Source organism: Sorex araneus, chromosome 1 (assembly GCF_027595985.1).
Source record: "Sorex araneus isolate mSorAra2 chromosome 1, mSorAra2.pri, whole genome shotgun sequence".
Lineage (NCBI taxonomy): Eukaryota > Metazoa > Chordata > Mammalia > Eulipotyphla > Soricidae > Sorex > Sorex araneus.
Genome location: NC_073302.1, coordinates 416,822,780 through 416,840,454, shown reverse-complemented (window position 1 = coordinate 416,840,454; position 17,675 = coordinate 416,822,780). Strand labels below are relative to the sequence as shown.

Here is a 17,675-nt window from a genome sequence, read left to right as displayed (position 1 = left end):
GTAGAGACAAATTGATCATTAGTCAAAGAGCTATTCTCAATACAAAATTAAAACTAAGTAATATAATTTTTAAAATGAAAGTCATTTAGTTCATTTGCTTTTGGCTAATTGACCTAAGCCTATTTCTACATAAGTCTGGCTTCTCAAAACTTATCTTAGCCAAAATTTTAATAGAAACTGGCTGGAGCCAGATTATGCTTCATTTACATAATAACAGTGCTCTCATCTGTTCCCCATTACTGTGTTTTGATATCATTCTCACTGGGAATCAGTTTTTTTTTTATTTGTCTTTATATTTACTTTTATCTTAACACTCAGATTTTTCTCTGCTTGTTGAAACTTAAGGGAAGAATCTCAATGAACAGCTTTCTATCCCAAAACACTGATAGTTCTAGAGTCCCCAGCAAACTATATACACTCGTTCTATTTTTTTTAAAGTGGATGGGATCCAACTATTAGGGATCTGATTCTGTGTTTATGAAATGAAATTTGTTACATTTCTGGCATGGGAAACACTATAATCATGAAAGCGATTTTTCCCAGGACAAGGCTTATTCATTTCATTTCGGATATGGTCCCCACTGTGATCTCCCCGAATGTGGGAAACTCCACTGTGTAATTAATGGTAGAAGAGGACTGCATTCATGCTCTCCCCAGAAGAAAAAATACAAATAAATAAATAAAAATAAAATTAGAGCATTTGAAAATTCCTCCTATTATTTCCTTGCCTTGCTGATAATTTAATAGTCAATTTAGCTGTCCAACAGAAAATCTGTTAATTTGCCACATAACATATTTTTTACTGTGATTATTTGAATATTTGGTTGTATCCACCTTTATTTCTTCATCTTTAACAATCTGAGAGATAAAATAAACTCTAATAGGAATCCTTTTGGCAATCCTCCATAAAATAGAACCGTATAATCCTAAATGAACTCTATCAGTAATAGCATGGGATATGTTTTAGTTTGGGGATTTTCCAGCTGATTTAATAGTGACAAGTTGTTTTCCTCTAAGATTCCAGAAATTATATTTTAAAACTTTAAGATCACATTGACAATTCATGATCTTTTAAAAAAATTAACTGTCACAGTTTTTATTTTACTTTACCACTTAAGAATCAAGGTGATTACATAAGACGTAATTTCCACAATATCAGAGGAAAGTAGCTTTATCTTTATGTAACAAAAATGAATTATGGGGTCCAGAGAGATAGCTCAATGAACTGAGCATAAGCTTTGCTTCCAGGAGACTTAGGTTCAATTCTTATCCCATGCTGCATCCCGCTCGGCCAACTTGAACCTTGGCCGGAGAGAGGGAAGGACAGTTGAAATGGGCTAGGGAGGACTGCAGGCAATATACAGCATACAGCAAGTTCATTATATTCCAAGCTGGTTTATATAGTCCAATTTTAGCAATGATCAGCAGGTTACATAAGCTACATAAACAATATTAATTAAGCTATGCAAGCAACTTTCTTTTTGCCAACATTACTTGTTTTTCGGTTCCTTCTTGTTTTTTCGGTTCCTTATCTCAGCCCTGAGAAACAAGGAATGGAGATGTGACCTTGGGCCTGTCCAGGGCGGATATGAGCCAATCCTCTCTTCAGCCTCCCTCTCAAGTCCAGCTGCCAGAGCATGGTGGCCCTTCGACCCCCTTTCCAGGCTGGCCGCCAGAGCATGGTGGCCCTTCGGCCGCCTGCCAAGGCCTGCTGTCAGGAAGATGGCTCGCTCTCACGCCAAGTTTCTCCACACAGAGGCAGGGAGTGCCTAGGCCCCCTCCACACCCAGTGCCTGTTTACAGGGACAGAGGCAGGGGGTGCCTAGGCCCGTCCCCAACAATCCCATGCCTGGACCCCAACACTGATAGCTCCTGAGCACAACTGGGCAAACTTCCAGAAAACAACAGGGGAAAAAAAGAAAGCTACATTTATACCCTGCAAATAAACAAAACATCAAAAAAAAATAAAACTTACTCTTTTTTAAATTTTTATTTATTGAATCACTGTGAGATTCAGTTACAAAGCTTTCATTATTGAGTTTCACTCATAAAATGATCAAATACCCATCCCTCCACCAGTATAGGTTTTCTACCACCAATGTCCCCAGAATCCTTCCCGCCATCCCAATCCTACTCCAATCCCTGCCTCTATGGCAGACAATTTCCTTCGTACTCTCTCTCTCTCTACTTTTGTACACTATGGTTTGCAATACAGATACTGAGAGGCCATCATATTTGGTCCTTTATCTACTTTCAGCATACATCTCCCATCCTGAACAATTCCTCCAACCATCATTGACTTAGTGATCCCTTCTCTATTCCAGTTTCCTTCTCCCCCAGATCATGAGGCAGACTTCCAACTATGGAGAAATCTTCCTGGCCCTTGTCTTTACTGTCCTTTGGTGTTTGTCTCATATTGTGTTATTCTATACTCCACAAATGAGTGCAGTCATTCTAAGTCTGTCCCTCATTTTCTGACTCATTTCACTTAGCATGATACTCTCCATGTCCATCCAATTACAAGCAAATTTCATGACTTCATCTTTCCTAACAGCTGCATAGTATTCCATTGTGTAAATGTACCATTATTTCTTTAACCAGTCACAGTTCTCAGGAACTCGGGTTGTTTCCAGATTCTAGCTATTGTGAACAGTGCTACAATGAACATATGGTGCAGATTTTATTTCCCTTGTGCTTTTTTGCACACCTGGGATATATTCCCAGAAGTGGTACTGCTGGGTCATATGGAAGCTCAATTTCTAGTTTTTTGAGGGATGTCCATATTATTTTCAGAAAGGCTGGACCAACTGGCATTCCCACCAAGACAGAATGCCCCTTTCCTTCCACATCCATGCCAGCACTAGTTACTCTTGTTCTTTTTGATGTGTGCCAGTCTCTGTGCTGTAAGATATCTCACTGATGTTTGATTTGCATCTCCCTGATGATTAGCGATGTGGAGCATTTTTACATGTGCCTTTAGGCCATATGTATTTCTTTTTTGAAGAAGTTTCAGTTCATTTCCTCTTCCCATTTTTTGATGGGGTTGGAGGGCTTTCTCTTGTACAATTCTACTAATGTCTTGTATATCCTGGATATTAACCCCTTACCTGATGGATATTTGATAAATAATTTTTCTCATTCAATGGGCTCTCTCTGTATTTTGGTCACTGTTTGCTTTGAGGTGCTGAAGCTTCTTAGTTTAATGTAGTCACATTTGTTTACGCTTACTTGGTCCTAAAAGTATCTTTTAGGACCAAGTGTTTCATCCTAAAAGATACTTTTAGCTTTAATTTCATGTACGGGTCTGCCTACATTTTCCTCCATGTAACTTATGGATTCTGATCTTATATTGAGGTCTTTAATCCGCTTTGATCTGACTTGTGCCTGGCGTTAGACAGAGATCTGAGTTCATTTTTTTTTTTTGCAAGTAGCTGTTCAGTTTTCCCAGCACCACTTGTTGAAAAGGCTTTCCTTGCTCCACTTCACATTGCTCACTCTTTTGTCAAAGATTAAGTGTTAATATATGAGTCTGTGATAGAATATTAAACACTATTCCATTGGTCTATGGGACTGTCTCTATTCCAATATTATGCTGTTTTTTTTTAATTCAAACTTTTTATTGAATCACCATGTGGAAAGTTACAAAGTTCTCAGGTTTATGTCTCAGTTATACAATATTCAAACACCCATTCCTTCACCAGTGCCCATATTCCACCACCAAAAACCCCAGTATACCCCACCCCCACCCCCCACCCCCGACTGTATAACTGATGAATTTCACTTTATTTTCTCTTTACCTTGATTACGTTCCATATTTCAACACAAAAATCACTATTGTTTTTGGAGTTTCCACCCAAGAAAGACAGCCCTACTACCAAGGAAGCATTTGAGAATTAGTTTTCCATTGCTGAGAATGGAGAGATATGTAGCCCCACTGCTCCAAGTACATAACTCTTTTTTCCCCCCTTTGTCCTTTTTCCTTTTTTTTTCCCCCTCATCCCCCTTCCCACGCCTCATAGTATGGTGTACGCCATGCTGCGTTTCTCCCTGAAAATGGGAAACAACCAGGAAAGAGGGATATTTCCTCTTCTCGGCCGGCATGGGGCTTTTGCTTAGTTCACAGTCCAGAGAAATGGCTGCTACATTAATAACCTTCAATATTTCAACAAAAACTCACTGTTATTATTTGGAGTTTCCCCCCCAAGTCAGACCTGTTCAAAAGGAACCGTTTCACATTGCTGACAATTATAGATGTTAAGTCGCACGGATGCTGCTGCGCCCGCGTGGTTTTGGATTTCTGTATAAGTCCAGGGAAAATTCTGCCAGAAATTGCATAGCCCAGCTCACAGTCCCAGTGCATTGCTGTAAGAAGTCTCTAGAATCAAAGTCTTTAGGTGCAGAGGGTCCGTTTCACTCTCAGCAGCTCCGAATTTATCTGGGCCGAGGGTATGCCGGTTACACCCACTTCCCATGATTCCCTAGGAGCCCCAAGTGTAAAACTGAATACCTCTGGGTTAGGAGTCTTAGAAGATGGCGCCTGCCATGTGGATGCTGCCACCACCGCTGCCATTTTCCGTGCAGGAAGACAGGGTGGGGAGGAAAGATCCACCCCGGGCAGCACAGAGTTGCAGCCCAGTTCACAGTCCCAGGGCATTGCTATTAGAAGCTGCGCTGGATGCCCGAATGTGTTAGGTCTCTGGAATCAAAGTCTTTAGGAGCAGAGGGTCCTGCTGTTTTAATTATTATTGATTTGTAGTACAGTTTGAAGTTGGGGAAGGTGATACCACCCATCTTCTTGTTCTTAAGGATTGCTTTAGCTATTTGTGGGGGTTTATTGTTCCGTATGAATTTCAGGAGTGTTTTGTCTATTTCCTTGAAGAATGTCATGTGTATCCTTATAGGGACCACATTTAATTTGTATAATATTTTGGGGAGTATTGCTATTTTGACAAGGTTATTCCTCCTGATCTATTAGCAGGGGTTGTGTCTCCATTTCCTAGTGTCTTTTATTTCTTGAAGTAGTGTTTTGTAATTTTCTTTGTATAGGTCCTTCACTTTTTTAGTTAAGTTGATTCCGAGGTACTTCTGATTTTCTGAGGCACTATTTGAATAGAATTGTTTTTTAAATATCTCTTTCTTCTCTTTCATTATTGTACATAGGAAAGCCCTGGACTTTGGGGCATTGATTTTTCTTAAAGTCTGTGAGTAGTTGTTTTAAGTATTTTGCTGGTCTCTCATTAGATGCATATACATTTAGGAGTGTGAATATTTCCTGATGTACTTGATGCCTTGATCATTAAGATGCCTTGATCATTAAGAAATGATCTTCACTGTCTCTTGTAACCTTCTTCAGTCTGAAATCAGTGAGGTCTGATACCACTATGATCACCCCAGCTTTTTTGAGGGAATTGTTTGCCTGTAGAAGTGTTTTCCAGCCTTTGACTTTGAGTCTGTGTTTGTTCTGACTGTTCAAATGTGTCTCTTGAAAGGAGCAGAATATTAGGTTCAATTTTCTCATCCATCCCGCCACTCTGTATCTTTAAATTGGTGTGTTTAGCCATTGACATTAAGAGAGAGTATTGTTATGGGGTTTTGTTCCATCTTTCTGTCGAAGTTTGGTGTATTTGTGTGGCTTGTCTTGTCTTTAAGTAGCCCATTTAGTTTTTTTGTAACCATGGTGTGGTTTTGAGGCTATGAATTTCCTGAGTTGTTGTTTGCCTGTGAAACTGTGTGTCGTTCCTTCTGATATGAATGAGAGAATAGCGGGGTAAAGTTTTCTTGGTGAGGTTTATATTTGATTGATTTTTTCACTACATCCCACCACCGTCTTCGGGCCCATAGGGTTTCATCAGATAAGTCTGCTGTGAATCTTAAAGATGCTCCTTTATAGGCAATTTCTTTTTTTGATTTTTCTGCTTTTAGAATTTTATTTGTTTATGTTTTTCATAATTCTGATAAGGATGTGTCATGGAGCATTTTTATTTGTATTTCTTTTAGCTGGTACCCTCCGGTCCTCCTCTTCAGCTCCGGGATCATCTCAGCAATTACATCTTTGACAGTTTCTTCTTCATCAGGGTTTTCTTCCTGTCCCTCTGGGACTCCAATCATTCTTATGCTATTCCTCTAGGCTTCATCTCAGTTTTCTCTTGATACCTATTGGTTTATTTTGAGTTTTTTTTCCATTTTCCGTTGTTGTCTAGAGATTCTCTGCACCCCTTCTTGGAGTTCACTGATTCTGTCCTTAACAGCTGTTACTCTGCTCCTGAAGCCTTCCACTGAGTTTTTCATTTCACCTACCCAGGTTTTTCAGATCTGTCATTTCTGTTTGTAATTTTGTTTGCATTTTCCTCATTTCTGCTCTCAAATCCTCATGTATTGGTAGTACATTCTATTGGTAGTACATTCTTGGTAGTACATTCTATTGTTTCTCTTGGCTCCCTGTGCATCCTTAATAGATCCCTTCTAAATTCTTGTCAGGGAAGTTATATAGTTCACGGTGATTGGTTGGGTTATCTGAGTTAGCTTCGTTAGTCACTAAGTTTGATGGGTTTTTGCCTTGTTTTACACTGTGACCTGTGCGATTTGGACTTTCATGTTCACCATTACTATTGTGGTTTTGGCCTAATATTAACTGAGATAGGGGCTAATGACTTATTGGCCTAATGTGGTTTCGGTGATCAGGCTGGCCCCAGTGGAAATTCCATGTAAGACGCTAATTTATGGTTCTTATAAATTATGGAGAGGAAGATTAACACAGCCTCAGCTCTACTTGCCACACCCACTGGGCGTCTGACCTGGATTAAGGAAAAAGTGAGTCCTTGAGGCTCATGTCCTAATGGCAGCAATGTCCCACCTGAACTGCCTATCCCTCGCAGGTCTGTCCTTGAAAATCGCCCCAGCCCATGCACAACTGTGGCTCTGGACGCCACACCCACTGGGCCTGGGTTAGGAGCAAAATTTACTCTTGCATTTATATTTTAGAATTACTAATGTTCTACTATGTAAAATTTCAAAGCACAACTTGAGCTGTACCTGTTTTATTATTAGCATTACAAATTGCTTGTGAAGTTTTTTTGCAAAGTGTTTGCAAGATTTGAAATACCACAAAGATAGAACAATTAGCATCTCAATCTACTCAAAATAAGCCAGGGAAGCTTTTTGGTAAAGAAAAAACATTCAGAGATGATTTTGTTCGGAATTTCTTTTTCAAAATTTTCTAAGCCAAGATAGGAGTGATGTGCTTCATGCTTTCAAAAACAGAGTAGCAATGCTTTTCATTTTAATATGTTTTTCTAGTTTAATATTCCAATAGAATAATAAAAATTTTGTACATATAATACTAACATGTAAAATAGATTCTAGATATTTTTTAATACTCAACTTCAATACTTTCTTGATCTGGTATGATATGAGCTCTTTTTAAAACTGAAAAAATTAAGAATAATACTGAAACTGTAATCAGGGAGGCAAGTACTAGATAGAATTAATTAAATGTGCTTTTATTTAATTCCTCCTGGTTCTAGGGTAAGAAGAGTTTTTACCAACTGAGAAATAGATCAGTCACATTTTTTTTTCATTTATTCCCTCAAATGATCAGACTTGTGAATATAGGAGGACGATTTTCCATGGTCACAAAAATAGAAATAATGACTAAAACACGGTTTGAAAGAGGTCTTTATGGGAATTTGGAAAGGTAATCATACAAATATATATTCCAAAATGCATTCAGTCTTTGTTAATGGAATAAGTTTTAATTAATGGAGTATAGTTCTAATAGACTGGAGTAAAAAAGAAATATAAAAGAAAATAGGAATGTTAAGTCCTAAGTCAACAAGTACTTGGAGTTAGAAGGTTAAAAACAAAACATAGTATGAGATACATTAAAAAAATATATAGGAACATCATATGACTGAAACCCAATCATGAAGAACTTTGTAACTGTATATCTCACAGTAATTCAAAGGAAGGAAGGAAGGAAGGAAGGAAGGAAGGAAGGAAGGAAGGAAGGAAGGAAGGAAGGAAGGAAGGAAGGAAGGAAGGAAGGAAGGAAGGAAGGAATGGAGGGAGGAAAGAAGGAATGGAGGGAGGGCTGGAGGGAGGGCTGGAGGGAGGGGAGGGAAAAGTGTAAGGGAGGGAGGGAAGGAGAGAAGGAAAGAAGAATAAAGAAAGGAAATAACTATTTTTTGAGGTGTGTAAACATAGGCAAACAAAATTAGTCAAAATGTTAGGAGGAATAAAAACATCATAAATTACGAGATGTAAACCTTTAAGATACCTCCAGTGCTTACTCTTTAAATGATTTTTAAATAAGGTCATATCAAAAATGAATGTTTTTACAATTCACAAAAACTATAAAGCAGTAAAGCAGAAAACATAAGAAACCCATTTACCCATAAATCATATATATTTCAAGAATATGAGCATGACATTTTTCTGAGTAAATGTGATGAATCTGAACAATATAGTAATATAAATGTATTTCATTTTCATTTTCACCTTCTTTGGAGAAAGAAAGTTATGCATTTATAAAAATCACTTTATTCTAAAAGAATATAAACTTAAATAATAAATAGTAACAAAATCATAAAATCGTAAAATATCAATGAGAGAATGGGTCTTAGCAGTTAAGATATAAACCAAAGTAAATTTTTAGCAAAATATTATCTACAGTATGTCCAGAAGTTGATTTAAAAATGACATTGTTGAGGACTTTATTACCAGCATGCTCTGAGGTCTCATATAATAATTAGAAAATACTTGATGTGAAGTCACTTGTTCATCATATAAGTCCTGCCTACTTGGAGGAATAAAAAGAAAAACACCTTCATATTAAATATAAAACAGCCTTACCTAGCAGTAGTACTAATCAGGAGAATAAATTTTATAAACAGTTCCACAATGTTCATATATACTACACCTGTAAATCTGTAAGCTATTACTTGATTGGTCGATTATGTATAAGGCCATATATAATTACAAACAAAAAATATGAGACTCAGAAGCTAGAGATATAGTTTAAGTAGAAAAGCGCATGTTGAAGGAATGGGTGTTGAAACATTATGTGACTGAAACTAAATTATGAACAACCTCGGAATTGTATCTCACTGTGATTTAATAAAAAAAAAAATTTTAAAGCACATGTGACTTGGGTTTCATGCCCAACGATGCCATGCATTTTCTACACTGTTCACCTCTAGCACTACTTGTGCCACCAACACCAAAGAGAACCATAAAACTCAAAGGTTTCTACCTTTGAGTAGAAAGACTTAGACTTAAACTTAGACTCAGTCAGGCTCCCTAAATCATGATTAAATAGAAATGATTCTTGAATTATCTGAATCTGCTGTACTGTACTTCCCATTGCACCATGATTACTTTCCTGAATGTTTTATGTGATAGTATAGTTCACAGAGTCTCTGACCCGAGTGCCTGGCTATCTTCCCCTGGGCCCCTCGGAGGGAGTGGTCTTCAGCTTCCCTCCCCATCCCAAGCAGAGCTCCCTCGACTGAAGACCTCCAGAGCCTAGCCACAGCCATACTCAAGGCCCCTCTCCACACTTTCGGACAAGCCTTCTGTGTGAAGGTACTAGCAGAGAAACTCAGGTGTGTGGGACCCGGAGCTGAGACCTCCAAGCCTGCTTGGATTGGGACTGGGCCTCTTCTGCCCAGATTTCCAGTAGCTAGGCAGTCACACCTAGGGACTGCCCCCAGCGCCATGTAATCCCATTTATAGCCAACATCCAGAGACTTAAAACCAAACTCCTGGAAGCGATATTTTATAGCCTACTTCTCCCTCTGGGAGAACCTGGCAAGCTACCGAGAGTTTCCTGCCCACATGGGAGAGCCTTGCAAACTCCCCATGGTTTATTCATATGCCAAAACCAGTAACAATGCTGGGTCTCATTCCCTTGACCCTGAAAGAGCCTCCAATGTGGCACCCTTGGGAAGGAAGAGTAAAGAGAGGCTTCTAAAATCTCAGGGCTAGAATGAATGGAGACGTTACTGAGACCGCTCGAGAAATTTGATGATCAACAGGATGGATGATGATGATGATGATGATGATGATGATGATGATGATGATGATGATGATGATGATGATGATGATTGTAGGATAACATAGCCTCAGGTAGTTTAGGTTTATTAGGTTACTCCCATCACAGTGCTCCCATTCCTGTTTATTTGTAGCTTCTTTCTTAGTGTTCTGTTGACTTATAAATATTGTTTTTCTCTTCTCCTTGAGTCCTTTGCATAGTTTATTCAGAGCAATGTCCTTTTTGTACGGACACAGGAAGACTTAGCAAATGCTATGCTTTTGTAACCTGGGAGTCATTTGAATCTACATGATATTTTCCTCTTGGGCATCTGTTCTCTCGACCTAAGCCTCAGTTGCCCTCACTTCCTAGCACCCCAAAAGCAGGGTCCCGACGAGGGACAGGACGGATCCAGGGCAAGCGATGAGTTGTGTGCTACCCTGGCAACGAGATGGGCCTGGCCAAAGTGCCTAATTCTTAACTATAAATTAAGAGCTTGATCATGGACAAATGTTGTCATGATCCAAACAGTGATAACTAGATTTGGACCCTGCTAGGGATAGGAAAGACTGATCTGGCCTGAGCACTGTAGTCTGAGATTGAGATGGCCCCAGGAGAATAATTCTATAAGCTTTAATGCATCTCTTATTGTGTCCATACAAAATGATCAATATTATGAATGCTTATATGTTTGCTGGATGAGAAGAAAAGAAACACACTCATGAGACTCCGCCCTTGGGTGGATCCTCCTGCTGAAAGAGAATTAAGTCCTAGGAGAAGCATCCCCTGGGGGAAAGGAACCTTACCCTATTGATTGTGACCACACCTATGTGTACGCCCTAAACCCCTCATGCTGGGGGGATTTAACTAGGCTGTGAGAGTGGGCTGGGGGGCCAGATCCAGAGATCCAGAGAGAGATCCAGAACCGGGAGAGAAACAGAGAGAGAATGAAATAAACTGATCGAGCAACCAGGTTGGCCTTCTTCCTTCTGTCGCCTGCCCTTGACCGACAGCACACACAGCAGTTCCAGAGCACCGAACATGGGCGGTGAGACAGAGCCGCCTGGAGAGCCCGCGAGTGCACACGCCCCTCGGTGTGCCATAGTTTTTTACAGATGATGATGATGATGATGATGATGATAGTTTACAAAATACATCGCAGCTTAGACTTATGGTAAAAAACGATTTTAAAATATAAGTCTAAGTCTATAGCTAACTTTCATCCTCCTTTGTATTTTTTTAAAAAACCAGAATAACAACAACAAGATTTAGGACTGCCTAGTACTTCTGAACAACAAATTTTCCCTTATAATATCTGAAAAAAGAAACTTTTTTTATTTCTAACTGGCAGGTAGTATTTTGTAAGGGTTTGAGAGTGATGAAAGTGGAATTTTTGTTAAAACTCGAGAGTGTAAACAAAGTAAGAATTATGTGTTTGAACCGAAAATTATGAACCGTAGATTCAAAATTACCATGAAACTAGAAGCTATTCATAATATTAAAAGTGATACCATTTTCACTCACTTTTAAGTCCCTTTCCAGTGGGAAACTGACAAACCTATTAGAGTCATAAACCTATGACTTATCTTAGTTCAGATGCTTTAAGTTCAGATGCTTAAAAAATTGTGACAAATGACTAGGAAGTAAGAGGAAAGTACCTGAACTAGAGTCCAGAAACACTTTCTATGTGTAATTTGTGCACCACCAATTGACCCTATAAACATAGTTTTCATAAGCTCCGAGACATATAAGTGAACAAGCAAAGACTCAAAAAATTGCAATGCTGTATTGTGGGATGGTGTCACAGTATTCACTTGGCAGACAACCATATTCCCCCTAAATTCCCTTAGATGTCTATCCTGTCCCTATTGCAGCTTTAAGGTAGAGAGGTAAGCATCTGTCATTTCTACCAACTAATTATCTCTCAAGATTGAGGGTACCCTAGTCAGTTAAGTCAGGGAGGCCACCTTGGCCCAGCAAATGATGTGTTACTCTGTAACACTGTCAGCTGCAATGAGGCAACCTCTCATCTTCTGAGACAGGGATGTTCTCTATGGTCATCTGAAGGTCTGGTTTGTGTCTTGCCATGTTTTACTACAGTTTCTGACCTTTTGCTCTCAGGATCCTCATTTGCCCCTTTTTTGGTCTTGACTCATACTGCATAAACTGAAAATCCTTCTATCAAATTGTGTGGAAGAAATATTTCCACCACAGCTGTAATCTCTCAGAAACAAAGACACTTCGCTTCTGGGATGATTTAATCACATTTTCTCTGATGATGCAGAACTGGCAACACAGTAATTCATTTCCTAAAAACTTTTGTGGAACATTGTCAAATCCTAGAAGGTGCACTGAACTTAAAATCTTTGGTTTTGAATCATACTCTGTCAGTTTGGTAAAATTATCTCTGAAACTGAGTTTTCTTCACTGTTAGGTATGAAAACCATAGCTACTTTAGACCTATGGTGATCACAAAATTACTCAAATCATGAAATCAAGTAAGTATACAAAATGATTCTTCCTACCAGAGATCCAATTTTTCAGGCTAATAATGCTATTTTTTAAGTCCTAAGAGGTCTAACTATAATGTTCACCAAATTTAGCAATGTTCATCAAATTATTATTATCCCGAGAATTAAAAGCCAATATAGGTAGAGATATCAAAATGTCTACTGAGTAGGTTAAATGTATACCATAAACTGAACTCTTTATACATTGAAAATATCTGAAAATATCACTAGAGTATAAATACCTCTCAGATATATGTATATGTATATAGAGTGATAGTGTAGTGGGTAGGGCATTCGCCTTGCAAACAGCTGACCCAGGTTCGATTCCTCCGCCCCTCTCGGAGAGCCTGTCAAGCTACCAAGAGTACCTCCCCGGCACAGCAGAGCCTGGCAAGCTACCCTTGGAGTATTCGATATGCCAAAATCAGTAACAACAAGTCTCACGGTGGAGACATTACTGGTGCCTACATGAGTAAGCCCATGAGCAATGGGATGACACTGACAGTGACAGTGACAGTTGCAGTGATATATATTATTGAATCACTGTGAGATACAGTTACAAAACTTTCATGTTTGAGTTTCAGTCATACAATGATTGAATACCCTTCCCTCCACCAGTGCACATTCTCCACCACCAGTGTCCCCAGTATCTTCCCCCTTTCTAATCTTCCCCCTGGCTCTATGGTAGACAATTTCCCCCATACTCTCTCTCTACTTTTGGGCATTATGGTTTGCAATACAAATACTGAGAGGCTATCATATTGGTCCTTTATCTACTTTCAGCACACTCAGAGGTATTTTTAATCTCTGAGAGATTTCTTTTCAAAGGTCTATATTTTTATATCCTAGCAATCTGAAATAAAAATAAAAAAATTTTAATGATCATAGACATAAGTACAAAGTTGTTTCTGTAGATCATGGGAAACTAAAATCTAATTAGAAAAATTACATTATTAGTTCTTTCTCCTTTTCCTGTGGTCCATCATTACCTTACTAATAACCCTTATCATAATTAGTTCTTATTGGATATATGATGGAATGGATCACATTAATTTCTAGTGAGGTTTCAACTATATATTTCATTTTTTAATTTTTATTAATTTTAATTTTAATTTTATTGAATCACTCTGAGATAGTTACAAGCTTTCATGTTTGGGTTATAAGCACACAATGATCAAACACCCATCCTTCTACCACTGCACATTCCCCACCACCAATATCCCCAGTAAACCACCCCCCCTTCTCCACCCTCCCCCTGCCTCCATGGAAGACAATATTTCCCATACTCTCTCTCTACTTTGGGGCATTATGACTTGCAATACAGACACTGAGAAGTCATCATGTTTGGTTCATTATCTAACTTCAGCACGCATCTCCCATCCTAAGTGCAGCCATCATTTTCTTAGTGATCCCTTCTCTATTCCATCTGTCTTTCCCCTCCGCTCATAAAGCAGGCTTCCAGCTATCGGGCAATCCTCCTGGCCCTTGTATTTTACTGTCCTTGGGTGTCAGTCTCATGTGATGTTATTCTATACTCCACAAATGAGTGCAGTCCTTCTATGTCTGTCCTACTCCTTCTGACTCATTTCACTTAGCATGATATTCTCCATGTCTATTCATTTCTAAGCAAATTTCATGACTACGTCTCTCCTAACAGTTTCATAGTATTCCATTGTGTAGATGTACCAAAGTTTCTTTAACCAGTCATCTGTTCTAGGGCACTTGGGTTGTTTCCAGATTTTGGTTATTGTGAACAGTGCTGCAATGAACATATAGGCACAGATGTCATTTCTACTGTGCTTTTTTGCATCCTCAGGATATATTCCCAGAAGTGGTATTTCAAGGTCATATAGAAGCTCTATTTCTAGTTTTTGAAGAACTGTCTATATTATTTTCCAGAAAAGGCTGGACCAGTCGGCATTCCCACCAACAGGGAAGAGTGTCCCTTTTCCCCCAATCCACGCCAGCACTGGTTGCTTTTGTTCTTTTGAATGTGTACCAGTCTCTGTGGTGCCTTGGGAAAAAGAAGATGGAGGCTGGCAGGGGTCACCTTCCCCAATTTCAAACTTAAAGCAGCATGGTATTGGGCTCGAAACAGACCTGCAGACCAATGGGACAGAGTTGAATATCCTGTCACAGACCCCCAAATATGTGGTCACTTAATCTTTGACAAAGGAGCAAGAAATGTGAAGCGGAACAAGGAAAGCCTTTTCAACAAGTGGTGCTGGGAAAACAGAATATCTACGTGCAAAACAAAAAAAAAGATGAACTCTGACCTCTGTTTAATGCCAGGCACAAAAGTCAGATCAAAGTGGATTAAAGACCTCAATATCAGACATGAATCTATAAGGTACAGAGAGGAAAATGTAGGCAGAACTCTCCGTGACATTGAAGCTCAAAGCATCTTTAAACATGGAACAGCACTGACCATGCAGGTGGAAGCAAACATAAACAAATGGGACTACATCGAACTAAGAAGCTTCTGCACTTCAAAAGAAACAGTTACCAAAACACAGAATGAGCCCACAGAATGGGAAAGAATATTTACCCAATACCCATCTGATAAGAGATTAATATCCAGGATATACAAGACACTAGTAGAATTGTATAAGAAAAATGAACTACATATTTTAAATATTACTAATATTCTTTACAGTACTTTATCTTTAGTAAAAGAGATCATATTACCTGCAATAATGGAATTAGTATGGAAAGACTGGGTTATTATAATTTACTTCCTCTAAATAAACAAAGCACCTATTATAACATGAATAATCAATAATTATATAAAATGTTATCACAGAATAATTATTACTAGACTTATTTGCATTTGTGTTTTGATTTCCATAGCATTATTGTCCAACAAAGACATTTTCCATGGAAAAGCCTAGATTGGGAAATTTCTGCATCCAGTTCTATCACTTCTCAGAGAAGTCATGCCTCTTAAATGTGCCCTGTTTAATGGAGCTAAGGACACTAAAAACCTTCATGAGTAAAATTTAGATAATGGAAGACTTACACAGAAATCTTTTAGTGCACTCAGGTGCTTTAAAATAAAAATATTGGAAATAGATGGGGACATTTTCTCATTATTAATACAAAATGTTTTTCTCCTGAGGAATAATAATGTTACTGAAGAGTTCCAGGTCTCTTAAAAGACATATGGTAAGCTGGATGCTTACTTCAGTTCAAATGAAAAAGCCAGCTAAATTTTTCTAAAGTAAGCATTCTGATATTGACAAAATGGACCTAGAAGCTTCAGGTTAAGGTGATCCTTTATGTGTCCTTGTCTTGATTTTAGCAGTCAGCCTGCTCTTCCTTCAGGGTCCGGTATTTTAAACACAGAGAAATACTACCTAGAAGCAAAGTATTACCATTAATTTACCTGGTGTTTTCCTTCAAAACTAAAAATAATTGTTTGCTTTCCTCCCTAAAGAAAACGAGTACTACTTTTATTAGTAGAAATGTATTACATATTTATCAAATAATATAGACACATTTCTACAAGTTTTTAGCATTTGGCTTTGAAGGTTTCTCTCAAAACTGCAGGCAGAGACAGAAGGGCCTGATAACCCAGAAAGACTCTGTCTAGAACCCAAACTAGTCCAAAGGCAAGAAGACCTTTGAAAATCAGGATCCATTTTGAAAGACAGAAACCCAACAATTATTCTGGGCCCAAATAAAGTTTTCTACCCCTCAGGGAGAAAACACTGAACACTGGAACAAAGATCATGTAAAAAAAGTATCAAAGAAACCTTCAATAATTTCTATCATCCCCCTTGACAACACCCTAGCAACAGACTTTGGGAGGACCATTCAGGAAAGCTGTGTATAAACTAACCTGGTGTTGCTCAAGGCTTACTTTTTAAAAATTTATTTATTTAAATAAATAACTATGAGATAGTTACAAAGTTTTCATCATGAGGTTTTAATCATACAATGTTTCAGCACCCATCCCTCCACCAGTGTGCATTTTCAACCACCAATATTCCCTGTATCCCTTTTGTCACATCCCTTGTCCCCCACCCCTCCCACCCTCTGTCAGCCTGCCTCTATGGCAGGCACTTTTCTTCTCTCTCTGTCTCTATCTCTGTCTCTCTCATCTCTCTCTCCCCTCTCTCTCTCATCTCTCTCTCATATGTTCATAATCTTAGTCATTCATCAAGAATAATGATTTTTCTACTTTCTGTTTCTTTAGCACAGTGGTAGGGCATTCGCCTTTCACATGGCCAACCTGTGTTCGATTCCTCCGCCCCTCTTGGAGAGCTCGGCAAGCTACTGAGAGTATAGCACCCACATGGCATAGTCTGGCAAGCTACCCATGGCCAAAAACAGTAAGAATAAGTCTCACAATGGGAGACGTTACTGGTGCCCACTCGAACAAATTGATGACCAACAGGATGACAGTGACAGTGACAGTGATGATTTTAGAATAAACTAGATTTATTTGTAATATGTGCTACAGTGTTACAGTGGTTTGTAGAAGTGGCCTACAAACCTTCTTCTCATGGGTGGGCATATATTTATTATATTATTAGTTTCCTTTACTCACTGCATATGTTATGACTTATTTCTTAGTTTTAGTATTTATTATTCACTTAAAATGGTACAAAGAAGCAAAAAATCACAATTCTCTAGAAAAAAATTCAATTAAGAGAAATCAATTACTCAATATGACTTACATCCAGTGATATTTTTCATTGAACAAATACAAGTTCTATAGTTCCATATTAAATGAGATCTTTATCATAGGTTAAGGAAATGTGTCTGTTTTAAAGAAGCTAAATAATTTTATTTGCCATAAAAAAGAATTAAATCTAGAGGCTAGGAGCGATAGTACAGTGGGAAGGGCATGTGCCATGATGAATACAAGTAAAGTGTATTTTATAGTTGAAAGCTGCTGAGAAAATAATTTTAAAGATTTTTTCCAATACATATTTATTGATATAAAAATTCCCCTAATTCCCATTTCACTCTCTCAATGTGTCTATTTTGTTGACCTATAGTTTAGTCACAGTACAAATATCTCAGTAGATAGATAAGTGAGGAGTAGGAAGGGACTGGCTACAGTAGATAAATGAGGATAGGAAGGGGGTCACCTCTCTAGTTGCCACCCACACTGGCAAGCTACCTGT

General features: G+C 38.4%; 1 non-coding gene across 1 annotated transcript; it reads left to right on the top strand.

Moving 5' to 3' along the window:
* The first annotated feature begins 492 nt into the window (after positions 1–492).
* Positions 493–657, top strand: LOC129401082 (U1 spliceosomal RNA). Its single transcript, XR_008628097.1, has one exon. It is a non-coding gene; the product is annotated as a U1 spliceosomal RNA (small nuclear RNA).
* The last annotated feature ends 17,018 nt before the right edge of the window (positions 658–17,675 follow it).